Genomic DNA, 17,398 nt, shown 5'->3' with positions numbered 1-17,398 from the left:
TTTCCATCTTCCCCATAGCTCGGCGAGCAAATTAAACTTTAACCTCGGCTATCATCGCATACATCTCGATAGCGATCGATAGAAATTGATTAATTCAACTAAGTGTGCGGTTTAGCATTAATGGATAGCGAAAGGTTAGTAAGATCTCTCTAACTTAGTTGTTTAAGACCAGTTGAGACTGATGATCTGTCATTTTTTGATTTTATAATGGCTGGTTTACATGGTTCCAGTAACATTTTAGTCTAGCCTTCTAAACTCGCTCTGTACGTAAAGTGTTTTATCTCAGACAGGACAGGGCAATTTTTATTTAACACATATACATATGAAAGTGCATACGTCACGCAGTTGTGCAATGCCTAGCTAGAAATATTCTGGCTACCCTAGTAAAAACCCTTTTGCACGCCACTGGTCACACGTTTACGGAGGGATGGTGACGTGGCGTAAACTTGATGTTCTCATAACACCATCCCGTCGAAGCCCCGTCTACAATCTTCATCCAAACCCCGTTCCGTATGCAGCATCACCATATTGTTTTTAGTTTACGAAACGTTAGCGTTTGTAGAAAGACGATGTACGTGTAACTTGGCTAGAGGCGTATCTACTATGAAACAATGACGCTGTTGAGGACTCTTTAAGGAGCGTACAACAAACTTAATCAAAATTAAAAGATAATCAACATATAAACTATCAAAAGAATACAATTTTCTCCAAATAAAATATATTTTTTAATATTATTCTAAAATAAATTTATTTATTCGAGCAAATTGAATAATGTACAACAGCCTTAAATAATAATATAATTGGTTAGTTCTGCATGCAGCATAAAAGATTTTTTTATTATATGTCTACTGTCTTTGTTATTAAATGAAATCGTGCGGATCTAATCATATTGAAGTATTGAGAGAATATTATTTGGACGATAATGTATTGACGCTGTTCTAACGGATAGCTACACTTTATCAGGTAATTTATCAATGCTTTTAGAAAAGCTTATAGGTTTTATATCTATGACTGGTGTCATATTTTAATAAATTGTTAGCTGTTTTCTGTAACAGATTTAGATACTCTTTTGTTTGAAAAATTTGCGCTTGACTGCGGTAAAGTGACTATGCATGTATAACTCGTTCTCATTAACTTGACGCCTCGCTAACAAACACATCATTCGAGCCAGGCGTCAAGTTAATCCGCACGAGTTGTAAACGATTTATTCTTACACAATCTTAGTCCCATAATTCTGATAAGTTAGATTTCAGCGGCCTACTGGGTCCAGCCTCCTTACTTATAGGAGAGGGGATATGGAGCTTAGACCCACCACACTGCACCAATGCTGCTTCGCGGGCTTAGATAATGCTGATAGTGATAATAATTATACACCTACCTCATATCACTCTAAGCCCGAAAACTCTCATTGGATCTAATCTACGAGTATTATTTCAAATATCCCCAATCCTACAAAAAGGGAGCAGTGGCGTGCACAACGTTTTCAATTAGGGTATGCACTGTACGTAAAAATGTAAAAAAGGGAATAATGCTTTTCTCATATACATTTTCGTACGGAGTCCTCAGGTGAGGCAGTGCATATTAGTGCATGCTACTGAGAGGGGGCTTGACCCAGGCCGGTAAAATAAGCTGATAATGCTAAATAACAAGACCTACTTCAGCTTTAGCTTTTGTATTTATCAAAAGTCTCACTTTCCTAATTGTAAAACAGTCCACCGTCTACAGAAACGGTTCAAGCATTTTCACTTTCTATCACGCAACGGGGCGTTTACTATTAAATTATAGAAACTGGGTTTCTTTAACTAGTGTGCTGGGTCGTAAACAATAGTTCTGTGAAACCCGTACTCCTGCGAGATGGTATCGGCCGATCGTGACGGCAATACGAACGTTCGCACGAGTCGTTACGAAACTCTCGTGATGAGACATCGTGGCGATACTATCGGCGGTGTCGACCGCGTTCGCGTTTTCCTCTATTTTCTACAAAATATTGATTTTTTTTTCTGTTGCTTTGTATACAAACATATGCAGATACGTCGTGTAAGTCGTATCGTGTAAAAGTCATGAAGAAGAAGAAATACTAATAAAGCATACAAAAATACAAAATAAATCTTCTTCTTTTTCTCCTATCGCCATCTCCTATCCTATCGGAGGTCAGCAATCATTAAGGCAAATTTCACTTTGTTCACTGCTGCCCGAAAGAGTGATCTGGTACTCATATTAAACCATTGGCGTAAGTTCTTGAGCCAAGATGTACGTCTACGACCAGGCTAAATATAAATAAAAATGAATAAATTAAAGTAAGAAATAGAGCAAATGATGCAATGCAAAATAGTCTTATTGTATATGCAATCTGTAACAGGCAACCAATGACGACGGGACTTGCAAAGAAAGAGCGGGAAGGTGCAAATAATATATACGAGTACATACATGGTAAATATTCATTTATGAAGAACATAGAATTGAGAGTCTGCTGACGTAAAAGCTGTAAAATTTGGTTTGAACTTGGGATAGTGAAATAGACTTTTGAACAGCGATAGATTTAGATTTATTTTTAATTTCGCGTTTCTGCTTTATTTGTAGCCAATAAAATAGTAGTAAATATTTAAAATCAACCAGTTCTAATTTTGGATATTTTTTAAATAATGGCAAACTTTTATATGCTAGTGTTACTTACTTAATGTATTAATTGATCACAACTTAAAATATTCAACCATTTAGGACTGATATTATTTATGGATTCTGTAATAATGTAACTAATGTTCTAAGAATTCCTAATGATACAACAATTCAATTATGAATGAATAAAGAAAAAGGACATAAGTATCCCAAAATGGACTTTAATTATTTATATTTTACAAACGGATTCATAGTATTTTTTACGGAGAAGACACAAATTGTTGTTTAGAAAATAACTTTCAGAATTACTGATGGAAATAGAAAGTTAATTTCCATAGATAAGCCAAAATTAAACCAAAGGTCGCATAGAGACTACACCTTCCATTCAGCAGAGTCATCGATGAGTTTGACAAGCGATGTGCTGAGTGTTGTCAAAATAGATGAAAACCAGTTTGAGGTTTAGCGCCTAATGCCGATATCACGTTCGGGATGCAAATGTATGAATGGATAAACAAATGCCAAGTATTTGTTGATGATCTTGATCGGTATTGTTTATACTTGTAGTACAAAAGACAATAGTACTAATCCGATTGCAGAGAAATAAATTAGCATACTCGTAAAAATTGCCATTTATTTATTTGCTTGTCATTTTAGTTACGTTTTTTATGAATATCTGAGTAAAGCTACTTATGTACTGCTAATATTACAACGATATATACAATCTATATTTGTACTTCAAAAAAGAGCAATTCGAGCAATATATCAATTAAAATCACGCGAGTCCCTTCGTCAAAAGTTTAAAGAAATAGGTATACTAACAGTAGCCTGTCAATATATATATATAACAGTATAGTATATGTAAGACAAAATATTAATTTGTACAAACGAAAAGGAGATTTAAACCCACGTCTTACTAGACACGGGCATAAGTTAGTTATTTCTGCATATCGTCTCCAAAGAGTAAAAAAATCTTTTGTAGGTTTGGGTTTACTCTTCTATAATAAGATCCCCAAGACTGTGATGGACCTGCCGATGCATAGCTTTAAGCAATGTGTTAAAAAACATTTACTTAGTCGAGGGTACTACAACATTGATGAGTTCCTTAATGATAAAGATGCTTGGAGGCCGTTGGATCAGCTTCCACCTTCACACAGAAAGTAAAACTATAAGAAATGTAAACAGTAATTATTATTAATTGTAAATTATAATACTGTAGGTATGACTTTTTCAAAAGAGCAACTGTTGAGTTTCTTGCCGGTATCTTCTCAGCAGAACCTGCCTTCCGAACCGGTGGTAGAATCTTTACAAATAGTCAACTGACGTGTCAAAAGTGCTTGTAAATTGAGCCTACTTGAAATAAATGATTTTTGATTTTGATTTTGATTTTTTATTATTATAAGGTAGCTAGGTAGTACCTCGTAGACTTATGTGTTATCCATTGTCGTGCCCATTCCTAGTAGGTACACATTATTAGTTGGATTTTCATCTTCCTCCTAACACGTTAGCCCGCTTCCATCTTAGACTGCATCATCACTTACCATCAGGCGAGATTGTAATCAAGGGCTAACTTTGAAAAAAAAGGGAAAAAGAGGAAATATCCAAAAGCGAAAGTGAGTTTGTTTGTTAGTTATCCTTTCTTTATTTATCAGATTGTCGTGATATTTTGCATTCGCCAGGAGAAACAGAAAATAACAAAAAACTCAGATAAAAAAATACTTAAATATCAACAGATAAAGTTCTACACGCAAGCGAAGCCTCAGCTATTAGCTAGTTGATTATATTTCAAGACATGGTTATCATTACTTAGTAATAATTAATTTTATTTCTGGCATACGTTGCTGAAATATTCTTATAGCACCAGAAATCTTTAAAAGGTCTCGCACATCTCATTATTTCATCACAATCGGACGAATGGCTTATACGTATAATTTTTTTATAAATATTAGAGCTTAGAATAATGATGATGTAAAAAGATCACAAAAACTAAACAATCACAAGCACCTGGGTACACAAAAACACACACACCTGTACACATTAATCACGTTAGTTATTTCAAAAGTAAATAAAGAAAATATAATGTACGATCATAAAGTAACAGATCCGAGCAATTATACGACACCGTTGAATACAAAACTGGGTATTAAGCTTGTTAATCGGAGTAAATTACAGCAGAAATATGAGGCGTAAACCTCAATTACGCGTAATCTAAACAGTTATTACTAATGCGAGATAAATACAACGTAAATTGTAACAGAACGTGTTGGAATCTCTTTAAAATTGCTAATGTATCTCACAAATGACACAATCACAAAGTAGAAATATTAGTCAAAAGGTCAATTTGTTCTATGGTCTCTATCAGAATTAAATACTAAAGGGCGATAAAAAAAATGTTAACATACTGTTCGAATACGAGAAGAATGTTCGTTTATTATTTTACACCTGTGTGTAAATTGCGTGAAATATTTGGTTATTTTACGTATTAAGCTTAACGTTAACTTGTAGGATCCTTGTTCTAAATAGTCCACCAAATTGCAATGGACCGATGGTCTAAGGTCCAGATTCATATGTATGTAGAGAGGTCTAGACTTGTAGTGGGCCATAAAAATGGCTTGGCTTGTGATGATAATTCAATTCAGTTAATTATAGATATAAATTCATAAAATTCTTATATGGTATTCTTTACGCTATAGTGACTTTTACTATTCAAATACTTGTAACAGACAAATAACAAAATCTGCCAGTATTTTGATAAATTTTACCTTGTTACATTATAAAATGAAAATTATACATAAACAGCTTGTAAACAAAGTTTAGACCATGTCCATATTTTCCTCAAACACAATACTAGACATAATTATACCTACCATAGGCGTTGAATACACCATTAAAGCTAAAATACAGTACTCTACACCAGTAACAAGTAAGGTTGGAACAGGATTAACAATTTTATACTAATGCCTTAAAACATTGACATAAGGTTCAATTTACAAAAGCAGACACGTTAAAAATAACGTACAATGTACAATGCAAACCAAGTTGATACTTCGGTTGGCATCTTTATTTGAATTTACTGCAGCGAACGATAATGAGGTGAAGATACTAGTTCTATTTTGTGAGGATCGCTGAAATCTAAATCAGATATCTCCGTGGCAGACAACTTGAGCTTGAAGGATTACTTACTGGAATTTTGACCTCAAACTAAACTCCAAATAACGAGAATCATATAAGGACCTAACTGAAGAAATTGACTGATTTCTTAAACAAGAGGAGACCGCGTACCTCGGAAAACACGCTGAGCCACCGATTCTGCTAGACAATTCACTAATTTGGTCTTAATTAAAATCAACTGAGAAAGATCATCTACCTACTGTATGATATCCACACAGGGTTGTCAGTAGACAGCGGATGATATTTGTTACATAGGATTGCAATTTTGTAATATGTCAACTAACATACTTCAAAGTTACTGAATTAGTTAGGTTATTACATAACATAATTATCATATCATCATAACATAATCTGACGTTTCAAAAGTGCTAGTTAACTCTAAAATTTAAAAACATGAATTTTGACTTTGACTTTTTTATCATTCTAAGCCTACCAACCCTCATTGGAGCATTGTGATGGGTCTGAACTCCAAATACAAAAAGAGGAAAGTCCTTCAAATGATCTTCTAGTTGGCCATTTAAATAGGCCGATAATAATGAAAAGGCCAGATGTCCATAAAAGTATTTTTAATTAAATGTTTAGTTTTAAACAAAGTTTTTAATTAGCTTAGTGCTAATTACTATAAATTCCATTTCCTTTATTAACACATCTAGTATAACCAAATAAGCAAATTAATTTACTTTCAATGATGTTGCAAATCAAATCAAAATGGCTTCATTAAAATTCTCACATCAAAAGACTTGTATTTATATTGAGATCTTGTTTAGTTAAATGGATTTTATTATTATGGATGTCCGCAATTATCAAGCTGTTTAGGTGTTCATGGCCAATTACTTTCCCTTGTTTGTTTATTTTAATTGATTAATTAAATATACGGAAAATGTGACTTGCAGTCGTTTTCTTAGACTAGTAATTGAGTGCAATTACTATCCTTTATGTGAGTAGATAGATAATGTTTTCATATTTGCACTGCGATGATTCAGTGTATAATTTTTTACCTGATTGTGCTACAGTGTCTTCAATTTCTATAGGTGCCAAGGGATGATGAGGCTTGTTTGTACCAATACGTTGGGAAGGAAATTCATCAAAATCACTATAATCATAATCATCATCATCACCAACGTCATCATCATTATCATCACCATCATTATCCTCATCATCGTCATCATCATCATCATCATCATCATCATCATCATCATCATCATCATCATCATCACCATTATCAGCCTCCGATAAGATTTTTTGTATTATGATGCAAAGAATTCCTGACATAAAAGTCGTTAATCATTGCGTTAATAAATAAAACTAAATATTAACTAGTTGTAAGAAGCATTCGTAAAGTAGTTACAATTATTGTTTCAATTATTTTAACATTCGTAAATAATATTTATCATCATTAAGGACATTTCATTTTTCACTAATCAGGTGTGCTGTACATGAATTTGACATAATGTCGTGTTTACGTTACAAATCAGTGTTATTTTGCACTATTGGATTATCATTTTAAGTGATTGCAACATTATTTAGCACACAGCTTAACTCCATTAACAGCTGTTAGACAGTGGACTGTTGGACAGCGCTAACTAGTCTTACATTTATTTATCTCGATGTCTTAAGCCTCTAATGAGGCTTGTGGCTTGCGTCCTGTTATAGCCCAAGAGTTAGCAGAACGTTTGTAAAGGATTTTTTTAACGTTACACTTGATTGAACAATCAATGCCACATCTGATGGTTAAGTGGGAAACCATCACTTATAAAGCAACTAGTCTCACTGTGTACGTATGAGGCGTACACATGAGGTATACTTTACACATAAGGCGCACTAGTAGGTGTTAAGTCTTATGTGCCTGTAATCAACCGGCAACCGTCAGACTAAAACTTAAAAAGTTAACTAAGAGTTACAAATTTAAGATGAGATTCGTAAAAACTTTATTTAGCATTCATAAACATTCGGTTGGGCACTTGAAAATAGTTAACTATTAACACCGTTTTACAAAAATTAAAACAAAAACAATTATTATCATTTAATTCGCATTTTTAAAAGAGCAACTTTGAGTAACCGGCTTTTCTCAATAGAATCTGTGGTAGTGGTACGTCTCTGCCAATCTTTAAAATTTATGTTTCGTTAAACGCATTTAAACTAAGTCTACTTGAAATAAACGAATTTTGAATTTAAGAGTTACTAAATATTTGAGTAATATAAACACCTCAAAACTAAACCATTAGCTCCAAGACTATTAGCGGAAGCGTAAACTATCTAGACGAGATACAATACTAGAATGACGTGTTCCTTATAAGCGGGTGGAGGGTAAACAAGAAAGTAATTGATAGCTACCACGAAGTACTTGTTAAGTTGTCAAGTTTTTTGTACTAACTGCGTCAAACAAAAACAGAGTTTGATGTAACTATTTCGGCTAGTTTAACATAAATCTATTTAATTGTGGACTAACTAGCATTTATTCAAGACTAGCTGACGCCGCGCGGTTTCACCCGCGTGGTTCCCGTTCCCGTAGGAATATGGGGATAATATATAGCCTATAGCCTTCCTCGATAAATGGGCTATCTAACACTGAAAGAATTTTTCAAATCGGACCAGTAGTTCCTGAGATTAGCGCGTTCAATCAAACAAACAAACAAACTCTTCAGCTTTATAATATTAGTATAGATAAATCGATCTATTTAGTTGTACATTTATTGTTGTCAAATTGATTAATTAGTTATAATATTACGGTTACGCCCCAGGCAATATTCTTAAAATTGATGGGTAACATGATGAGATTGAAAAATATTCTATTTAGTTTAGTTTATTTTGTTTCAAATCAACATGATTGCTATTTTGCTTTTGTGTGCAAATCATAAATTTAAGGATCATATAATTATGTCTAAAGATGGAATCAAACTTTAAGGAATGAATACCTGCAGTATATTGATAGTAACAATAGAGAGGTTTAATTGTTCATAGTATTATTTGTATTAGCTGTTGACGTGAATACTTAATAATATTTAAGATGATGAATGAACAGATACTTTTAGTACTTGTAGTTACATTAAAGTTACTATAGTAATTCAAATAATATGACCATGAAACTTTGTTCGAATCCGGTCCAGGACATGCACCTCTAACTTTTCATTTGTGTGCATTTTAAGAAATTAAATATCACGTGTCTCAATCGATGAAGGAAAACATAGTGAGGAAACCTGCATACCAGAGAATTATCTTAATTCTCTGCGTGTGTCAAGTCTGCCAATCCGCATTGGGCCAGCGTGGTGGACTATTGGCCTTACCCCTCTCATTCTGAGCGGAGACTCGAGCTCAGCAGTGAGCCGAATATGGGTTGATGAAGACGACGACGACCATGACACTTGCCAATTTACTTGTAGACGTCAAAAGTTATTACCTGTGAACAAATAAAAGAAAACATAAGTGAAAGGTATTACAAGAAATCGGATATTTACTTAAATAATTGTTAAAATATACCGTAACTGAGCATCTACAACATACCAAATAAACAAAACTATAACGATTCTGTTATCTTAAAATCAGCAATTAATTGGTGATTCGATCAGTGTTTAATTACCATATTGTAATCGGAAAATAAAAATAATTAAAACAGAATTTGAAACCAAGTTTTACCTCCTACCGGTAAACTTTCTCCAATTACTAACTAGTTCATAAAATCCAGTAATTAAAACAATAATAACAATTCTTGATTGCCAAGAATGTATTTATTTTGATGGTGTTTTTGATAAGAAATTATTCTTATTGCTTCTTATAAAAGCTCTCACTTGAAATTTTATTTAAAAACGTAGCACAATTAAAATCGGACTTCATTTACTTAAGTTGTAAAGATGTAGAAAATTAGCATCATATTATTTTAACTTGAAAACTTAAAAATCCGAAACAAAATCAGTATTAAATGATAACTTGGAAATGTTTTGTATTTTAAACCGACTTCAAAAAAAGAAGGAGGTTATTAATTCGGGAATCTTTTTTTTAAATTACTTTTTTGATTGACTAACCTAACCTAACCTCAAATTTTTTATCGTGAATCCTAATATTTTTTCCCAACTCTTCTATTGACATGCATTATTATTTGAATGTGTTGAAGTACTTTTATCATCTGTATGTAAAATAATTATTAACCTATGTTAATAAGGATGTAGACACTAAAGTTAATCTACACAAATTTAACTAAGCGCACTGTAGTTTGTCTTTAATGAGAGCCAATGATGTTAGAGATAATATTGGTAATGAAGAATCAATGTGACACCGATATAACCACATCCTTCCACTATGTGTTAATTCAGCGGTTATTCCATTTTCATTATTGACAATTGCATTCTGAATTTGTTCACATAAATCTTTCAATTCAATGAACCATTCATTTGCTCTTTCTGTGAAAGCTTATGATTTATTAACTCGCTGACTGACATACAAGGAACAGGTAATAACTAATGCAACTAACGCCGAAAGATCTAGCAGAGATACAGACAGATAACCGTTACTTTAATAAGGCGATTGAAGATAATGAGGGGTATTTTGGTCTGTGGTCTAGAACTCTAGAGAATAGTAATTGCAATAATGAAAATATTTTTATGATAGAACAGTCGTTATTTAAATATGGAAACTAAATTGGTGGCAAGATTTTTTAAATTTGGATAATATCATAAAAATCAAATATAATTAAAAGGACTTTTTAACAAAATTAACTGTTTAGCAAAACAGTTAATTTTGTTAAAAAGTCCTTTTATCAAAATGTATAAATACATCTTACCTGATTAACTAATCTTATTTTCATTATGCATATTATCAAGAGCCTTCTCCACAAAACAGATTTCTATTACAAGTTACATGGTTGGAATAAACATGGAAAGGAAAATTGTAAAATTGTCTTTGTACTGCAAGTATCCTTTTCTTCGCAGACCAGCTGCAGGATATTAATTCTGGCAATATAACCGTGCTAGATGAGTATTAAAGTGAGATTTGTCAACAATTTACTGCGTATTGACGAGTTCCCAGTGGTAACGTAATTTGAGATAGAAAGTAGAACGGATATAATTTATGTTTGTTGCATTTCAACCATTTAGAATAGATGAGAAATAAATCGAAACATAAATACACAGAACTTTCTCCCCCATAACGAAGCATGTGGTTTCGAACATGCAAGCAATGTAAATACATTTTGTAACCTTTATGCGTAAATTCACACAGGCAATCTTCTTTGACCCGACACAGACTATAGCACTTAATCAAGATTCTCTTAGTACTTAATAGGCTCGTTTAGTTAATAATTTTCGATTAATGTAATTTATGTTTATAATTTAATTCTGTGTACCTGCATGTAGATTGTCCAAATAAATAAATGTGTTAGTATTTTACTCTGTTTTTTAAATCTCATTGTTGAACTTAGTTGTACCTACTTTCACTTAGTTAGACTAGACTAAAATTAACTTACTTTTGTTTACAATGCGTGTCTCTGCTTAGCTTACCTAAATTACATCTTTGACATATCTCATATAAACTGACATAATATTGACTCAAAAGCATCAGTAGAATTGTTTTGATTGGGTTTTTCTCAAAAATATTCAATGTACTAATTAATTTATTTAAATAAAACGTGTGAATTGATTAATGTAAATTATATTGTTAGGTAATTTTTAATAATGATATTGCAAGTGTTTATTTCTTCAATAAGAGCTGACTGTGACCTTAATTCGATATTTAATAAATGTATTTTGTTTTGATTTGATTTGTGTTCTTACTAGTCGATAGCTAGAGCTTTCTGTACTATGTCAGGTACTAGTAGAGTTTCCCAGGTTAACATTAACTAAAGCTTACTCTTTATTGTTTATATTAAATCAATCAATAAACTTTTGATTCCTAAGCAAATATGGTTTGATTCATAAACCGAGTTTTAAATGCTTTGGTAAATGTCTTACCAGTGATTGCAGTAAATGTTCATTATAAATCACTTCGACATTCTCACTATCCCGGTTCGTACTGATCTCCACATAAGGATGAAGTGGTAACCCACATGGGTTATTGCCCTTAACTGATATTTCGTAGCCGGTTTGAGAGGCTATATAATTTTGATTGAGAACTACAGTTGGTGAATTATTGACGATTTCTTTATGGTGAATACACTTTTATCGAATACTGTTTTTGAATGATTTGGAAATCTATAGACGATTTGGAATCCACATAACATTATTTATTTAATAGATTTAATACTGGTTATTGGGTCACACTATAATGACGGGTATTGTAAATTTTGACGGCTGTCAAAACCAAAATGTATTAGCAGTAACAATGGGCAAGTTGACTCATATCAAATTTAATATTAAGGGTCAGAAATATTGTATTTCTCCGAGCTATATTCTAGTCATACTTTCTCACAACACTTTCGAGAAGGTACTTTTGTTTTTCTACAAGCTTAACGCTTCATGATAAGGAGAAACAAATATGTGAATACAAAATTCCTAACAAATTTAATTGAACTTATAAATTTGATATTTTAACAAACCTCCGGGCACTATCGGGTCTACTGATTCAGATCGCTGCGCCTTTGCCTCCCACGCTAATAGATGTCGTATTTTAAACACACTGACACCGTACAAGTAACAAACTGTATTAAAAAGCAACCTGTTTTGTGGGCCTTTGTTTATTGTATCAACGATGTCAACGTCGGTAGCTAGCTTCGTGGTCTGCTACTTTATAATTATAAATTCTAAATTTGAACCATACCGAATCTTCGACATCCAATTTGATTTTTAGTTTGGCTCAACTTTTAGAATTTCCAGTCGATATCACGAACATTTTAATTTTCAAAAGACTAAAGCGTATTCATAAAGTTTCATTGAAGTCTAAGTATCAGCATTTAGGAACGATAATACTTTCGGAGCATTGCGAAATAGTGAAATGAAAACCGTTTTAGATGACTTTCCTCAGTAATAAATGGGACAAATGATAAAATATTTTTTAAAATTTCTATAGTAAGTTCTTGAGGATTCCAAAAATTAAACTAGTTCTCAGTGTTGTTATCCATAAATTATATTATATCTTTCAAGTCAGTAAATTTTAGAGTAAGTTTTTTTTAATTTTAAACTTTCAAATCGTTTTATACCAATTATGTGTTTGACCACATATGTTGCATAAGATTGAAGATTTTTTAGCGGTAGGTATTATGGATTAAGTCCGTTTACAAAATTATAAACGGCGTGATTGCCTTGAATTAAAGCATCATTTTTAAATTGAAAGTTTTGAAGTAATATTAAGTGTTACATTTAAATGTAGATTAATTGCGAAATTAAATATCATTTAAATAATATATTTCACGTAATTAAACAATATTAGGTAAGTTTCAATAATTAATGTCGATTAATTACGAAATGTCTATAATAATATTTAATATTTTCGTTTTTCTGTCAGCCAAATAATAATTACATGGAATTTGGTTCAAGGCGTATTTTGTAAAACATAAACATTGTGTATGTAACGTATAATATTGTTATCATTTATATTTAAAATTAATAAAGAAGACATGAATCAAAAGATGGTCTGCATCCAGCGACTTCGTTCAACTCTATATTATATTCTGTCCATGATGACGGATCGAAAAACTGCGGGGTCACTATTCCTTCACCTTGAGACCCCGACTTCAACTCTCTTTTCTCTAACATTCGTCGTCGTCGTCATCAACCCATATTCGGCTCACTGCTGAGCTCCAGTCTCCTCTCAGAGTGAGAGGGGTAAGGCCAATAGTCCAACACGCTGGCACAATGCAGATTGGCAGACTTCACACACGCAGAGAATTAAGATAATTCTCTGGTATGCAGGTTTCCTCACGATGTTTCCCTTCACCGATTGGGACACGTGATATTTAATTTCTTAAAATGCACACAATTGAAAAGTTGGAGGTGCATGTCCCGGACCGGATTCGAACCCACACCCTCCGGAATCGGGAGGCAAAGGTCATATCCACTGGGCTATCACGGCTCTAACATTGTCACTTCAGATTTAAGTGACTCGTTGAGCTATAACGTTAACTTTTTTACAGATTTCCTTATTTTTGATAACGTCAGATACCAAATCAGAAATATTCAACCTATACTAATTTTATAAAGAGGTAAAGTTTGAGGTATTGTAGGGGGTAATCTCAGGATCTACTAAACCGATTTTAAAAACTCTTTTACTATATTTCATCTCCGTATTCTCACAGGAACGGAAATAACGCGGGTAAAACCGCAGGGAATCGGCTAGTATTCAAAAGTTTTTTAATTATGTCGTTTTGTAACATAATCCACTTTCGAACATGTAACGTTTTGACTTTTTCGAAAAGTTGTAACGTAAATAATATCGACAGTTTGTCAATCCGTGTCATTAGTTACACGGTGTTCACGGCTGATTTGATTTCTTTGAGTTTAATTGCACCCGACGTTGATGATAACTTTAATGAGGTAAAAAGCTGTGTAATAGCTTTAAGAGATTTCGTTTTTAGTGTCAAGATTATATTTTAAGTGACGTTAAGTTTTATAATACCCACTTACCACGATTTCGAAAATATTGTTGAGTGTAACAGGAAAAATGCGGGTGTATAGGCTTTTATAGAGAATCAGGATAAGTGAAAGGACAAAGGACTAACGGCCAGTTTCTTCATCGCAAGTAACAGTCAAAGTAACGTCATAAATCAAAAGTGACGGTCTTATTTACTGAAAAATAAAGTCTTCTTTACTACTTACTACTTTTACTTTAGCTTTACATGAAGAAACTGGCTATAACTAAACTATATTGTGGAATGGAACCCTTTTAGGATCACATCAGGCTAGTTGTAACTTATTTTAATTATTCTCTGTATCTTTTATGTGATGTGATACCCATTTATTTCTTTCTTTCTTTCATTCTACATTCGTAAAATGTAAAACTTCCAAATCGAGAGTTATACTTTTTTAATTAATTGGATCTTAAATAATTGACCTTCGATATTTTATTGAGTACGTACCTATTTGGTGACGAGTTTAGTAGTGCCTTGGTATTGATATAAATTATTATCACTAATGAATTCAAAATAAAATATTTAAGTAAGTCGATAGTTGAATTCTAAGCACATATGATATAAAAGAAGTTTACCATGAAACATTTATTAAAGGATGCCTCGTTTATGTTGAGGAAATTTTCTTCAGATCTGAGTGGCGTTGCCAGTTGAATAAGTCAGTTTAAGCAAATCAAAATACATCAATTATTATATATCACCCCCCGACCAGGTGAACTGACGACATCAAGCGAGTCGCAGGGATTCGCTGGATGTAGCAGGCAGCTCAGTATCGTGATGTTTGGAAGTCCCTACAAAAGGCCTATGTCCTGCAGTGGACGTCCATCGGCTGATATGTTTATGATGATGATGATTATTATTTATTCTTCATAACTTTCTTCAAAGTTAAACCTTCTATTCAATATTGAACCAATTTGTAAGACTCGCTTTCAAATATAATGTTAAGTTAAGTTTGTAATACTTACATTTAAGGATTGTATAATTGAGTGAAGTATTATGAACAAAGGGGAAGCTTTTGATGTGTATTGAATTTTACTATCTACGATCATGAACCCTCTATTCATCATATTAATCTCAAACTCATAATGGAGCTCACGATTCAAATGTATTAATTATCCAATAAGTTCAGATGTGAAAGCGATTTTATTATCAACATCCGTTATTGAACCTTATGGGGTTATATGGAATAGGGATGGGGTGATTATCATTTGACTCGTGGACTTCAGTGGTGCAGTTGGTAGTGCTGTGATTATTACCAGATAGGTTGTGGGTTCGATTCCCAGTACAGGCTCAAGTGTACTCTGGTGGTAGGCATCTGTCGTGGCTAGTTATTACTCTAACGCCAAATACGTACTGCCAAGCGATTTAGCGTTCCGGTACGATGTCGTGTAAAAATCGAAATAGGTGTGGATTTTTATTCTACTCCGAACAAGTTAGCTCGCTCGTTAATAGACTGCATCACTCACTTATCATCAGGTGAGATCGTAGTCTTGTCTCGTAGATAGAATAGTTTTTAGTTAGTGACCAAGTTGTTAAATTAAAAACAAATGCAAGTCTTCAATAAATTTTATTGATTTTAAGATTCAAAGATATATAGTTAATAAAACAACAAAGTGTTATATTAAATTTGAATATTGAATAACTGTTAATAAGCCAAACACAGAACCATTTACCAATATAGCACGGCGCTAGAAGTGTTAAATCAATGACACAGTAAATATTTACTCTGTCAATGATTTCTTTTTTATGAGCGTTTGCTTTTAAGGTGAATTGTGTAGGATTTTATTTTTTGTGATGTTATTTTTATTGTGACATATTGATTAGAAACAGTTTCTGTTATATTTACTCTATGGTCCGATAACGTAGGCCAGACATATTCATATAATATATCTCTTTCTGAAGAAAATATAGTTCTCTTTGGCGGGTGGGAGGCTTTGGCCGTGGCTAGTTACCACCCTGCCGGTAAAGACGGACCGCCAAGTAATTTAGCGTTCTGGTACTATGTCGTGTAGAAACCGAAAGGATTTTCATCCTCGTCTTAACAAGTAGCCCGCCGTAGTAGGTGAGATTGTAGTAAAGGGTTGACTTGCAAAGAATAAAAAAAGAATTATAAAAAAAATGTTTTATTTTTTTGACAATTAGGATTTGGAGTCTTAAAATTTGCTGTTTTCCAAAGCCAATGTCAAACTTCATAATTGACTATGGTAGGAACATAGGCTGAAAAATGTTCAGCCATAAATAAGCCTAAAATGAGAATTGTCTGGCTACCGCAGGCTATATCGGTCTACTATTTGATTATACCTCAAGCATTCTTGATTGTGGAATTAGCTCAAGTCATACGTTTTCTATCCTCAAGTTTAGAAATTCAAAAGCTCTTAGTAACACATGCTTTATTTCAACACAGTTCATATCGGGGGTGTAACTCAGTGGTAGAGTGTCTGCTTCGCATGCTGAAAGTCCTGGGTTCAAATCCCAGCACCTCCAAAAACTTTTTGATTTTTTAATTTTATTTTTAATATAAAATTGAAATTTTATGGTATAAGTTTGTTATTCGAATTCTTTTAAGACAACAAAACGCAATCTTTTATTTAAATTACTTTAAAAGTTGAGCCTAAAATCACCAACTTCCCAAATCTGATACGTCCTTACTAAAAAGAAAGAAAAACTCAATTTTACACAGCCCGACCAAGGAATTGAACTTAAGACTCCATGATCCAAAACAAATTTGCTTACCACTATACAATCAATACAGATGTATAAATGCTTTCATATAAATACAAGTTTAATTTATTTATTACATTGCTAATATAAATATAAAAGGGTAATGAAGTGGTAACCCTTGGGGCACACATTTGAACACATTTTCCTGGTAATGTCACCACACATGGCGTGCAATTTGCTACAACTATGATAATAAATGACCATTACCATGTACATGAGTAATTGCACCTTGTTGACAGGTTACTATTTTGAGGGTTCCGTAGTTTTTAATTTTGCAATATCTTTTAAATATGACCAATATTCCCATTTCCCTCCAAATAGTCGGGTTCCTCTCTAACTAGTCGG

General features: G+C 32.9%; 1 protein-coding gene and 1 non-coding gene across 4 annotated transcripts in view; one reads left to right on the top strand and one right to left on the bottom strand.

The window, feature by feature from the left end:
* The window catches only part of LOC112051724 (protein TANC2), a 326,061-nt gene that overhangs the window by 46,931 nt on the left and 261,732 nt on the right, over positions 1–17,398 (bottom strand). The window lies entirely within an intron of this gene.
* Positions 16,745–16,816, top strand: Trnaa-cgc (transfer RNA alanine (anticodon CGC)). The gene has a single exon. It is a non-coding gene; the product is annotated as a tRNA-Ala (tRNA).

The sequence above is a fragment of the Bicyclus anynana genome, chromosome 13 (genome assembly GCF_947172395.1).
Source record: "Bicyclus anynana chromosome 13, ilBicAnyn1.1, whole genome shotgun sequence".
Classification (NCBI taxonomy): domain Eukaryota; kingdom Metazoa; phylum Arthropoda; class Insecta; order Lepidoptera; family Nymphalidae; genus Bicyclus; species Bicyclus anynana.
The sequence above is the reverse complement of the archived record's forward strand: the minus strand, read 5'-3'. Positions and strand labels throughout refer to the sequence as shown.